Source organism: Platalea leucorodia, assembly GCF_965183815.1.
Source record: "Platalea leucorodia genome assembly, chromosome: 5".
In the NCBI taxonomy this organism is placed as follows: domain Eukaryota; kingdom Metazoa; phylum Chordata; class Aves; order Pelecaniformes; family Threskiornithidae; genus Platalea; species Platalea leucorodia.
In genome coordinates, this window is record NC_138827.1 from 73,611,596 (window position 1) to 73,625,770 (window position 14,175).

General features: G+C 37.9%; 1 protein-coding gene across 1 annotated transcript in view; it reads right to left on the bottom strand.

Moving 5' to 3' along the window:
- Window positions 1–14,175, bottom strand: part of PARD3B (par-3 family cell polarity regulator beta) — a gene marked incomplete at its 5' end in the record, with an annotated part of 288,181 nt that overhangs the window by 237,926 nt on the left and 36,080 nt on the right. The window lies entirely within an intron of this gene.

Below are 14,175 nucleotides of genomic sequence, written 5' to 3' on the forward strand. Positions count from 1 at the left end.
ACTGTCAGCAGGTGATATATGAGCTTTAACTTACTGTACTTCATTGTGACCCTTATGGCAATAATGTAAACAGAGCAAAATCCATAACAAAGACCTTCTTTGGAGAGGTCACTTCTGCCAACTCTGCAACAGGAATATAGCTGGAAGACATAAATCTTCAGCTGTCAACACACTAAGAGAATTCAATTCAGAGCTTGATCTTAACTAGATAAAGCCTAAAGTTAATAATTATTTTTGTTGTTGCAATGGTACAGTTTTCCAGTGTATATACTTGCCATATCAAGTTGTCTCAAGGCAAAAGGTAGCAATATTATAAATTAATTCCAAAGAACAAAGCCAACTAGATAGGTAATTTAATTTTCAATAAAAGCTCTACACTGTATATTAAAACTTCCAATTTCTCTCAAAAGATGGCTCTACTCAGAAAGATGGCTTTAAAGGTTTGGTGCTTTCAGTCCCTCAAAGATTTGTAGAACTTATTTTCAGTTTATAAGTATCAAGAGAGTTGGGGGCAAGAGTGGGTTGCTTTGTGTTTTAAAAAAAGAATCATGACCAGCCTTGCAAGCAAACCTTTGGAATATAGATCAAGCTGGATCCCTTTTTGGTTCATACACTGCTTTTGAACCTATAATATTGGTAGCAATTCTCTTTGTGTGTTAATCGGAGCACAAGCCAACAGACTTGGCTTCCACTACAAGACCAATATAGCTCACTGAAAGCTAACTTCTGTCACTAATGGAAGAACGATTTTAAAAAAACGCGTATTGAGTATGTGCCATCTCTTCCAATCACTTTTCACAGTAGAACCACATGTCAAGGAGCAATTCTTGTTATATGAAGCATATTCCATACTAACCTCATAAATCAGGAACTCAACCTCAAGCAGTGTGTTAGCAACAGAAATCTGACACACAGCCTTCATATGTTGACTTCATCTCGAAAAAAGATAGCGCCTCAGTAGCAACAGATGCCAGAAGCAGACAAACCTCTTAACAATAATGCTCCCAACAAAGCTAACCTCCTTTAGCTAACCACTAAAAACACTGGTACTACAAAGGCTCTTCTGTTTGGAAGGTTGCAAATAGCCAAGCCATGAGCAAATTTGGGGTTGTGAATTTACTAGACTCTCTTTTCTTCCAGACACTGGCTGCAACACAGTGCTGCTCAGTGCATGACACAGAACTTGCTACTCATGCCTCAGAACTGTTCTGCTATTTAAAGCCGCCCTTGCAGTCTACACAAGTCTGCATAAGCTACATTATTTCTCTATTTCTGGGCTTTTGGTTACTGCTGTTCTTGCTGTAGTGGGGTTTTGTCCATACTTGTCCTCCACCTCCACTTCCTTGGGAAACAGATTTCACAGTAATGACAAATACTGATGATCAGAACACAATCTCATCTCATGTTTCTCTTGACCGATTCACAGGTTTTAAACAACAAGGAACCATTTTTTGATCAAGTCTAATCTTATACTTGGAATTAGATTCGTTTAGTGACACACAGTTACACTCCAAGATAACCTCTAACTAGAGGTTCTCAAAGAAAGATGGCAACCAACAGCTTTCTTTTCTGCTAAAGACCAGACCAGCAAAAACTGTCTTGAAGCTGGATAACAGGGTTATTATAGCTACTAGAGGTATCAGACCTTCAGTAGAGGTCTTCAAGAACAGATTTAAAAATACATCACAAATGTTTCAAGGCATGTTCATTTCTGTGTCAGAAAATAATGGTCCAGCCTTGTGAGGTGCCTGACAGTCCCAAATTTCCACATTTTCATCATTCCATAAGATAAAATTTCTGTGAGGAATTGTAGGTTGGAGTCCGTAACTGCCATTACAGTGTGGCTTTTTTTTAATTTAAGGGTAAAAGCTCTCCTGAGCTGGACAGAAGTGTGCCAAGGGACTTCAGAAATGCCACAGGGGAAAGTACAGTGTCATGGCCCCCATCCTGCACGCCACCGCCTGTTTTAATTTGAAGGCATATAGTGCTCACACATATCACAGATTATCACATGCTCAAGTCAGTAAACACAAACCCAGATATATTTAAAGTCTTAACTGATCAAGGAAACATGAACCATAACACTGAAATTATAACTGAGCATTCTGAGAATGACATTAGAACTCCAGACATGTAACAGTCGCTGCAAATGGACAAATTCCTTTCATACTTCAGCATTTCATTAGAAGCACAGTATATTCAAACACATCATCTCCTGCCCAACCAGCAGAATGATAGCAAACCAACAATGCACAACTAAAGACACTATTAGAAGACCATGACCCAATACACACAAAAATTCTCAATCTCTTGTTCATATTTTAAAGACTGTCAGTTTTTCAATAGTAGCAGAATAAATGACACTGACTCCCCAAACTTGACTCAAATTCAACTGACAGTGTAACAGATTTGCAGTGACAGAATCGCAGTTTTCACTGAGCAAATAGGAATAAAATGCAGAATCACAGAATCATAGAATGCTTTGGGATGGAAGGGACCTTTAAAGGCCATCTAGTCCCTCTCCCCCTGCAATGAGCAGGGACATCTACAACTCGATCAGGTTGCTCAGAGCCCCATCCAGCCTGGCCTTGAATATTTGCAAGGATGGGGTGTCTACCACCTCTCTGGGCAACCCAGTCCAGTGTTTCACCACCCTCATCGTGAAAAATTTTTTCCTTATATCTAGTCTAAATCTACCCTCTTTTTGTTTAAAACCATTACCCCTTGTCCTGTCACAGCAGGCCTTGCTAAAAAGACCATCCCCATCTTTCTGGGGTGGTAAAAACAAAAACCAAGAAAGCATATGCATATAAGAACAGTGGAAGATTTTTAATTTATTTACATAGGAATAATTTAAATTCGGTATTTTTTCCTACTGCTACAAAAAAACATGTTCTTCAAATTAGGACTGAAGCAGAAGAGAGGGATCCTATTAAATAACAGTCCTCTGCAAACAACTGTAACCCAAATGCTTGAGAGTCTCATTCATTATGTGACAGCTCTCAAATTCTGTAAACGTGTATGTGTAACAGTATAAAGGGTGACAAAGTACATACCAGTAGCATTTTCTACACTGTGAACACAGTCTTCTCAATTCAATAGTCAGCATGGATATATATTAGCCCCAACAACAAATATGCTGGAATCAGTCACAGGTCTTATCAAGGTTAAGGAGTATGAGAAATTCTCCATTTTTTCTTTTATTTTTTGAAAATGCTCGTTTCATAAAAGCCACAAAACGTCTGGGGGAAAAAAGCAATAGTGGCACTTTTGGACATAGATGTGAACGTATCGGTTTCTGGTTAGAAAAAGAGAGAGGGAGAGACAGAATTGACTGAAAATGGTCAAAACAACTGTTTTTATTTCAAAGAAAGGGTACAGCCCTGAGCAGCTAACAGAGCAGACGGCTGCCCTGACAGCCAGGCTACCAACCAGCCCCATTGCTCTGTCTTCTCACTATCATCGCAACCCAGAAAACCTGGATTTTCATCTCTTAAAAATACTGCACCAGATTTGTTTTCTAACTAAACTCTGGTTATAGTGTAGTTTTGCATTACATTTTAGCTAAAAAGAAATCTTTTGTTGAGGTTCTTCTGCAGCAAAATTTTGTACATTCAACCAAGAATTGACTATACCACCTAGCCCAGTAAGACAGCTTTAGAAATATTCATGGGCCAGCGGTGGCAATAAAAGGGCCCTAAATCATCTCAATTCTCCCTGATAGGCTCAGAAATAAGTTTTCAGGTAGTATAAAATTGCAAATATATTACTTTCAGAAAGGCTACGTAGCAAAAAACATCCTCTTCTACTCAGAAAAAAAAAATCTTATTAAACAATAATCAACATGAGACAAATCTCAGAACTAGATAAATTTAGAGACTAGGAAGTCTACATAAACAACTGGAGAAAATCCTGAGTGCAGGGTATACTTGGAGTATTAAATGGTCATCAAACACTAACAATAAACTTGGAAGGAAATAAATAAGATCTATTAATAGAAGAAATACACGTGGTATCTACTCAAATTAGGACTGAAGCAGGCCGGTATACCCAAGGGAAAGTATCTTTATCTGAAACTGCCTTTTAATGATGAAGTTAAAAGTGAAAACGTACGTCTGAAGTTCCAGTTTACAGTATTGTATTCCCTGAGGGCATCAGCTTTTTAAAACAAAGGAAAGGCATTCAAACCCTAAAGCTGAAGGTCACCGAGCAGGGTGGCAGGCTGCAGAGCTTGCTCTCCCTACTTTAGCCAACAGTAAAGCTTCTTCCAAAGAAGGTTCAGTGGGAGTTCAGATCCTACCAACATAACAAACAGTCAGATGCAAGGAAACCTGGGGGTGAAAGGGATGCTTAGTTTACAAATGCAGGAAATGTCTCATCTACTGCTCTCACAACAGACAATTTTAATTACCATATTTTAAAATTGAACATTTTTAGCAACACTTTCAAGATCATGTGAGCACTTCTGACAGCCAGAATGAGTTTAAAAAGCCACAGCACTATTTTTAGCTTTAAAAATCAGCACTTTCATAAATATTCCCAAAGCAATTAATCCGTGTTACAAAGGAAAGGTGTTTACCTTTAGTTACACCAACAAATGCAACAGCTGACATTGCATACAGAAGATGATCCCCAAGACCATATAGCTCAAGGAACACACATAAAGGCTCTTTTTCATTCAGTAATAATATAACCACGCACAGGTTAAAATATGATAATCCTATCTGAACCAAATTCATACATATCTTAATGTAACGTCCAGCAGTTAGATACAGTGCTGTTTTCAAGTGCTGGCCAATTGAACATGACTGCACCTCAGAAAGGTTTCTCCATGGCTCACTTCGGTCTCTTGGGACAAAACATAAGTTGTGTCTGTATGTGCATTTCTGAAACAGCTAAGAAACTTCATTTGACGACAATAACCAGCGCCTTTCATTATGATACCCCTGCCACCCCTCAGACTGTGAAAACAAGAATGCAGTGAACCACAAGTTTTAAAAATGTTTTAGACTTAAAATCAGTATCTAGACTCCCCCATTTGGCCTTAAATCCACAATGGGCCTAATCAAAGCTGTGGCCCTAAAACCCTACAGTAAGAAAACACTTATTTTATCTTTATTACTTGAAAAGTACAGAGTCAGGCTATCTCAAGGCCAGGGAACACTCTGACAAGTGAAATACGTAACAAGGTATCAGTTAGCAGAAACCTGTTCTTAAAACACCTTTGCAGAAGAAAAAATTTTGTAACTGTGGAAAAGCATTAAAAATCAGAGGCTCTGAATAGGTTAAACATTACACATTGTAAAACACCAGCTTTCAAGGAGTTACGCAAAACTGAAAGTCATTCAAATATTAGATACGAAGACAAAGTTGGCCTCAATATCTGCATTTCATCTGCTTAGCTAACCTTTCATTACCAAGCTAATACCAGACTATCTTCCTGCCCACACAGCTTTACCTAACACCCAAAACTACTTCCTGAAATACATTTAAGAATGGTTTAGTATTGCAAAAGCATGCATAACAATGCCTCAAAAAATTTCCAGATTAATTGTGTTATTTTAACATATAACTTTCCTTTTTTCCTTCTAAATAAGTGTAATGAAATATCAAACATCCTTTTAAAACCAACCAATTATAGAAAACTAAGTTGCTCGGTATGCTCTGAAACATTACAGAGCTTGTCCGAAAGAGAAGACATTGATCAACAGACACGCAAGCTGTCATACTTAAACAAGTGTATTTATAACCACAACTAATTTATCTTAACTAAAAAATTCCTAACCATCTAACATCCCCACAGTATAACTATCATTATAATATCAAGGATGGAAACCAATGCAAAGCAAGCTAGTAAAATGCTGCTAAACTGAAGGAAAAAATATTAATGTTTGTTACTGCATATTTCTTACTTTTCCAGCGGTCTGCTTCCTGCCTCCATAAAATGTGATAAGTATTTTTAAACAGCTTATAATACTTCCATTTCACTTACTGATTAAACTACATCATCCTCTCAACTATTCAGAATGAAATTCATTTGAAATGGATAATTGATGCAATTGTGCAGTATCTACAAATGCAATTAATCACTTGCTAAAGATGATTTTTAGGCAAGCAACAAATACGAAAATAAATCATACAGCTTCTTTCAATGTTGTCAATTGAAATGTATTCTACTGGACTGGTAAAAGATATTTTTCAACATAAGAGCTGCACATCTTCAGATATTTTTAATAATATGCAAGTGGATTCATGTCTAATTAGCACAGCACAAAGAAAAGCCATAATATAGTATGCCTTTTAGCAACTACATGACAGTTTCAGGAACCACAACATCAACATATTCCCCTCTCAACTACCAATGGATTTCTTGAATATTGTAGTGAGCTGTCATCTTGGCCCTTGAAAAAGATACTTTAAACCAATGGCATAAATAGACACTCTCCTGGGAATCAGTCTGGAGTAAGAAATTATTCCCCCAAATTATTTACTAAAAACTGTCTGCTGAGGGTTATCATCACAGCTGAACTCTACTGATGGATTACATACATTGTGGTGTTCAATGCAAAAATTAAGCTGGCCGAAACCCCGTTCCCCTGCAGGTCCAACTACTCTGGGCAGCTGCACTGAAGCAGATTAGGAGCAACTACATCACATGCACAGTTCAACTGAAGTACTCACTATCATCATGAAAAGTGGGACAGGAATATCTTATGCACACACATATACTTTCAAAATTATTGCTTATGCCTTAGCTCCGTGGTCAACAACTTCTGTCAAAAGAATATGAGGGCAAATTCTCAATAGTGAACAGGGCGCTCTCACACCGAGAAGCCAGGGGGAAGAGTACCTCACATGGTTAAGCACGGAGGCAATGTCTTCCACCCTCCTAATTACCACTGGTCCAAAGTCAGCAGGCACCTTGAAGCCCCTGCTTCCCACATGGGCAAGATATTGTTAATATCAAATATGGCTCCCAGGGACCACAGGAGTCAGCAGGAACCAAAACCAGAGGAGCCTCAGTTCTTCACGGTCACAAGCTGCACCAGCCAGTTTCTCACCTCTAACTCCCACTGAGCTCTTCTGGAAATGTTCAGCCTCTACATGTAAAACACCTTGCCAATACCAACCTTCAAAATGTTCCCCCTAACCCTTCATGCTCTACCTGCTCCCCGTTTGTTTCTAGTCTTAACCAGTCAAAAAAAACTAGCTGAGGAGCATTCACCGCATGGAAACAGCAATGCTCTGTTTCTTAAAGTCCTACACAAACATCAATTTCTTTATTTTTAAGAGCAGCAAGGACTGGTTTAGGCCCGGAGATCAAAATCATTACACATAATTTTGGTCATGAAAGTCACCAAGAGTCCTCAGATGAAAAACTTCTCTTAACGGGGGGGGGGGGTAGAATTAAAAAAATTTCCACTAGTTTTAACAGTCCTGGAGTTCACACCTTTCTTGGCAGTTGTTTTGCATGGGTGAAAGGAAGGAAGAGGTGCAGCTTGAGTGCCTAAGTACTTCCCTTTGTGAAGGGCTCAGAGGAAAAGAAAAATGGAAAAATTACCTCAGTTAAAAAGTCTCCAGAAGTAGCTTTCCTGCACATAAAACTCTGGACTTAAGCCCAACATTTTAAGAATTTCCAGGGTGAGGTGTGAGCTCTGTCTTTTCCAAAGCAGTAGAAAGCTGCTTTTAAAAGCATTGATAGCATATTGATAAATATTTGGATTTAGCACCTCTACTGGCAAAGAACCAATTCTTGAAGTAAAAGGATATGTTTCAGTAGGGGGGAAAAAAAGAAAAAACAAAACCAAAACACAACCCCCACAAAAACCCACACACCAACACCAACGAAAAAACTACTGGAAACGTAAGTAATATGGCAAGTGTTCACAACTTTTAGGAGCTGTCAACAGTGGAGTAATTTTACTGAAGGGATGGAGTAACTGGCCAGCCATATGACCACTGGCACCTTTAAAAAAAGGATACATTTATTAGCCCTCTCCCCCATTTATCATGCTGATTTTAATATATATTAATAGGAGAAAGTAGCAGCAAAATTAGGTAGAGAATATTACTGACTTAAATACCCTTTACTGTTTCTGAGTGTGTCTACATAGTCTTTTGAAGACATACACAAGCTCTCTGCCTGCACCGCAAGCCAACTAGACACTACAAAGACACTACAAAGCAGTATTAGAGGTCAGTGTGCCTGAGCCAGTATTATTTGCATCTCAGCAAGATTATTAATTTGAGCTCATCCATGCTAAGAGCATTTTAAAAGATTCTGGCTGACCTGAAGCATGGCAACTCTTGTGCCTAGGTGTTACAGGTCATGTAGATAAATTCTGAGATTCTGCTAGGATATTAATATTCTTATTTTATTTACCTTTTAGTGTTTTAACTGTATTTTAAGGACTATTGCTAAATTTACTGTCCAGAAATCCCTAGGTGGTCTTTTGTTTACAGAGAACATTTACCAGTGCTATCAGCAAGGCAAGGCAGTGAAGAAGCAGGTGTTTTAGCAAGCTAAAACTTGTGGTTTCTTCTATATCATCCATTTGGAGACAAAAATCTGCGTTCAAAGAAAGTGTGCAACTTTTGGACATTTGAGTTACTACATAAATTATTTGTAAGCATTCCCATGGCAACGAGCATCATTTTAAAAGTGCACTATCATTAGCTCTACAAATGCACACTAATCCCTTCTCTTGGTTGGAAGCTGCCATTAGGCAATTAATATTGCAAAAATAGGAAAGAAATTAATATTTCTACAAGTAAATTCACCAAATTTTCTCAGACCAAGAGAACATCAGCATTATCTTCCCTAGTTTGACTCACGTTTTTAAGCCTCCCAAGATTTTTAATTGACAGAACCTTTTACAAGAGATTTGCAAACTACAAATCGGTATTTTGACTCCTTTCTTATCTGTGCAAAGAGGAACTGGTTGTATTCCTTTTTAAAAGTAAACGAAAAATCTCTGAAACCACTACACATTACATCAGGATAATTTCTTCATGAAAGTATTACTTTGTGAAAATCTAAATCTTATCTAGACAGTTTTATATATGATGCCACATCACCATTTCACCCAAAAGCAGAATTTGGATTTTATTCACACCACGTAAAACTACTAATTCTGAACACTTTAAAAAACCCAAACAAACACTAACGTACAATACAAAAAAAGAAAAAAAACTGTACAACTGTAATTATACTACGCGATCAAAACTTTCTGCTTTTGCTACACCAATATGCCCTCAATATTATCTGAAAGGCTTCTAAAGAATGTGTATTATCTAAAAGCTGAACATACAAATTATACCTTAGCCTCGCATCTTTATTCTTTGCAATAAATCCTTTATTGAATTTAGTTTTTTCATCCAAATGAAAATTACATACATCACCACCACCACCACCAATGACAGTGGGAGTGAACAACAATGGTTTCCAAAATTTAAAAACTACACCATTTTCAAGGTTAAAAAAGGGACTTTACTAAAGATTGTATTTGCTATTTTGCTGCTAATTCTCTTTATGAATGAAGCATATAATGTAATGCCTTAAACAAGCTAGGCTGGTCAACAGGAATCCACAGTTCTGTTCATTCTGTAACAGCAAGGAAAACCCAATCATTACCATCCATTGGCCTGCTAAACACCGCTCACAGCCTGCGAGAGCCAACAATAAGCTTTGTCTTAGATCAGAAATCTCAACTCATTGCTTTGGAAATTAAACAGTAACATCAGTAAGATGCTGTAATGGTATAAGAATGCTCTTTATCTCGCTTTAGAAGTCACTGTCATAGCTATATTTAAGTCAAGACGACAGTCGCTTCAGTAACCACCACCAGATGAAACTTTGGAAAAGATAGAGCTGATCACATTGCCCACATCTTCTCAGACATGCCTTTTTGTAACACACCATTAATCGCTGATAGCCCGAGATATTCCCTGTACCAGTCATCAGTGGATCACACTCACATCCCAAAGACCATCTAGAATCAGGCCCTCCTGGCCCACCTCTCCTCCCAGCAGACAGAGCTGTGCTGGGGAACACAAGGCCTGGCAGAGGCACTGCTCCGTTCCTCCTGATCTGGGTTTGCCACTTACAGTGTATTACATTATGTTTCCCTCAGTGTACAACATATGTTAGTAATTGCTAGTTATGTTACTACTATTCCTCATATGGGATTATCATAGTGATGCAACAGCACTGATTAATCAATTAGCATGGATTCATTAGGGAAGAGATGAAAGATAGGGCAATGTAATTGTGTTTACTGAACAATGGATGACAGTGCGCTTAAAGCCCAGGATTTCTAATAATACACAGCCGTCTAGCATGATATATACGTAACATTATGAATATTTAGAACATTCTCACTGCAGAACTAGAGAGACAACAATCAGAATGTGACTGTGCGTGCAAGTAATGCTGGAGCCTGAAGAATGCATAGAGGGAAGAAAGCACAAGACAGATGGTGCAGTCAGATGAATATTTTAGCTTTGACTGAATCTTTGTAGAACAGCTACATCATTTCCTATAGTCCAGTGCGCCCAGGCACATCAGCACAATACAGTGGCCAACAGTATAAACAGCCAAAAAAAGGTGTCACAGAAACATTATTAACCAAATCATGTTAAGCAGAAGAACATGAAAAAAACAGACTACTCTTCTAATTAAACACTGACAGAGCCCACTCTCTATGAAACGAACAGAAGCATATAGAGTAACTTAGAAGTTTCTTCTCCAGATGTCCGAGGTGCCCATCCTTCACTGCTTGCCCTTGTCACCGGTTGAACACTGAACTGACATCAGCAATTAAAGAACATGAACACCAAACTCCCAGACACATCTCATGTTTCAATATGTAATCCCCTTTGGGCACTAATGTAATAGCTAAAGACCCCTTCTTCTGTCTAATGCTGGTATACAGGACTAGACAGTAATGCATATGGATATTAAGAGATGAGACAAGAATTAATTTCTTGAAAATATGTTGCAGTCAAGAGGTATTGAAATATAGCTTCTGCTGCACTCTGTTTGAAAGGATAAAGACTAAATAAGAATGTAAAAGGTTACAGAGGAAACGCTTTCCCAAAAAGCTAAGGTAGAAAACATGCCCACCATACTCCATGAAATCAGAAATCTTCACATAAATCAAAGATCAGGGTCCCATGAGAGACCCAATCTATAGCATGACAAGGACTTGAATGCTCTCAGAGACCTACTTGTCCAGTGTTTTCCCAAGACGCTTCCACACCATGCCAGGAAACCACAGTTTGTGATTAGTGTAGAGCTTCCTCAGCTTAAAATGCAGCCCTTGAACACAAGGTATGAAAAATTACGTTGCCTGTTTAGATTAAAGACACTTTCATTCCTGCTGGGAGTTAAGTATTCCCCCTTAACTTCGTGGGCTGCAAATTTATTTAGTTTTCAGAAGATTCAAGCATAGAGTTAATGAAAGACTTATTAGGTTGCTTCAGTCTAAGTGGCTTACTGGTAACAGTCTGAGCATCATCCCGTAGCCATCTAATATTTAACCATTTTCTCCATACTTTAAGATATGTTAAATTCTCAAAATAAATTTTTTATGTTTTTTACATATATGCACATGTATAAGTGTGTGCGTGTATATACATATATATGCATATATACATATATATACGCGCGCGCGCACACACACACACATATATATATAAAAAAAATAAAAGTTGCAGGTGAAGTTCTTCCAAAATCACAACTGGTCACAAATATACTATGGAAGTCTCACAACATATCTCAGTACAAGAAGGAATTACTTCTCTCAGAAATCCTACACTTTCCTTGGCTCTGGGCATTCTCCAAACCAAACTGCCAACCTTCATTCTCAACAACACCTCCCCAACACCGTGGCCCGGGAGCCATCATAATGGCCTAAGGAAAAAAATAACACAAATCAGTCTTGCCAAGCCTCTATTTGACAGGTAAACCTCAGACTAGAGATGCTCCTAAATTTCTCTGTTGGCACACTTTAAACCTAACGCTAAGAAAGAACTCATCTGAGAATAAACAAGCCATCAGTCTTGAAGATATTTCTAAGGGACCATGAGAACATCTTAACCTAGACAACATCAAACAAGTGAATAAGGGTTAAAATGTTGTCTGAATCTCTCCAAGGAATTGAGAGTTGCCTGCATCCAAATGGAATAAAACACACTGCCGTACATAAAGCCCTTGATCCTGATCCCAATTCTCAATGGAAATTAAAGCAACTGCATAGCATTTTAATTCTGTGCAACTGTATACAAAACCTTATTTTAGGATCTGAAATTACAGGCACAGTGTTACCCTGAATTTATGAGTGGATATTATTAATAAATCTGAGTTGACTCCTGTGAGCCAAGACATTACTATCACTGGCTTATCTTAAACCTAGCAGGCAATTTAAACTAGAGACGGATCACCTGAGAGTATATTGTTATTTCCAACAAATCCTTGTGAATCATAATAGTATTTTCAACGTCTCCCAAGATTTTTAAAAGTCATCAGAAAATAACCTTTCATAAAATGATCTGGTTTCATGTTAATTATTAACTACATCTTGAAATAACAGCACTGGTTAGTAAATAACTTGACAGCACTAAAAACTGCAGTGGAAGAAAACAGGATTTATCACATGGTTGAAAAAGAGGGGTGAACAAATATCTTAAGCAAAGATGTATCAGCATCTTCATTGGGAATAAAATAGTACAGCAATAATAAAGCCGTATAGGTGAATTAAGCTCAGGATATTATAATGAGCACAGTTTTACTTACTGATCAGATTATGAGGGGGGCAATCTTACACAGTTAGAACTCTCACAACCATTATTAGTTTTTTTAATCATTTAAAGAAAATAAGCAAAGGAAATCACAAGAGTAACTTCATTTTCACACTATAAAGTTACATTTATTGACAGAAATTGCTTTTTTAATGTTACAGGTGGACTTAATTGCACTATAGTTTTTGAATAATAGCAGCATCTTTAATTGCAAGAACAAAGGTCAGAGAACACATTGCTGTTGCTTAGGCGAGCATGACAGGTGACACGAACAAATGAATAATTCTCCAAAAGACAGAAAACAGCATGAGTTATCAATTTTCCTATTTCTTGCATGTGTTCCTGAACAACCATGCATGCCTGTTTCAACTCAATGCCTGTTTTTTTGCCTTTGAGAAAAACAGGAGAAAAGTATACCATGAGAAGAGCTGGTAATAAAAAGGTCTTCCAGCAGAAATTCCCAATTTTTGTTTATTCCCATTTTAAAAGAGACATTCTCACTTATAACAATGATTTCCTAGGGGGAAAAAAAAAATATCCCAGAGGCATGTTTAGTATATAAGTGTTTGCCACAAAGTGGAAGGAAATAGCTAATCTATCTCCTCACCTACCTTTACATAGCTCCATTGTTTTCTAACCTCTCCACAGAAGATGCTCAAGCTGGTTTCAGATACGCAGAGAAACTACACTGGGACAAAATAGCTCCCTTGTTTCCAGTTCCCTCAGAACTCGGACACCAAAAGTATGGCACCAAATAGCAAAGTAAATCAAGTCCCAAACTACTTTTAGTACGTGTCAACTCAATACCTAACTACTACTTCCTTTCACAGTTATGTCTCAACCAAAGTAAATCACATCAGAGCACTACAGCTAGTTACGAAGTACTCTACACAATAACTAACCCAGTGAGACACAAGGCACATCTGCTCATGTTTGCAGATATGCAGCTTTCATTTCAGTATTCCATTCAATTCTGGAGATTTTTTTAGAATTATTTTGAGTAGATATAGAAGTTTCTTTTTAGGCTAAGAAACTTAAAATGTATGCACTATTTTAATACTCAGATGATGTTTGATCATGTTCAGCAAGACTGAAAACCTGAAAGCTCTGCTTTACAAACCTCTAGTTTCAGCTGCACTGCTATGTCCAAGACTGCCATTTTACAATGGTTCACTACATGAAAGAATCCAATCAGCATCGTACTCCGTAACTGCCTTGGACTGAGCTGTTTGCACTTTGCTACCTACTTGAGTCAGTTTGTCTCAGACAATGGTACGAAACAGAAGATGGTAAAGCAACCTGTAGTGAAAAGCTGCTTCGTGAGCTGACTCAGAGGCAACACAGTGAAGGTGGTCTTGGAAATAACGTGGCTAA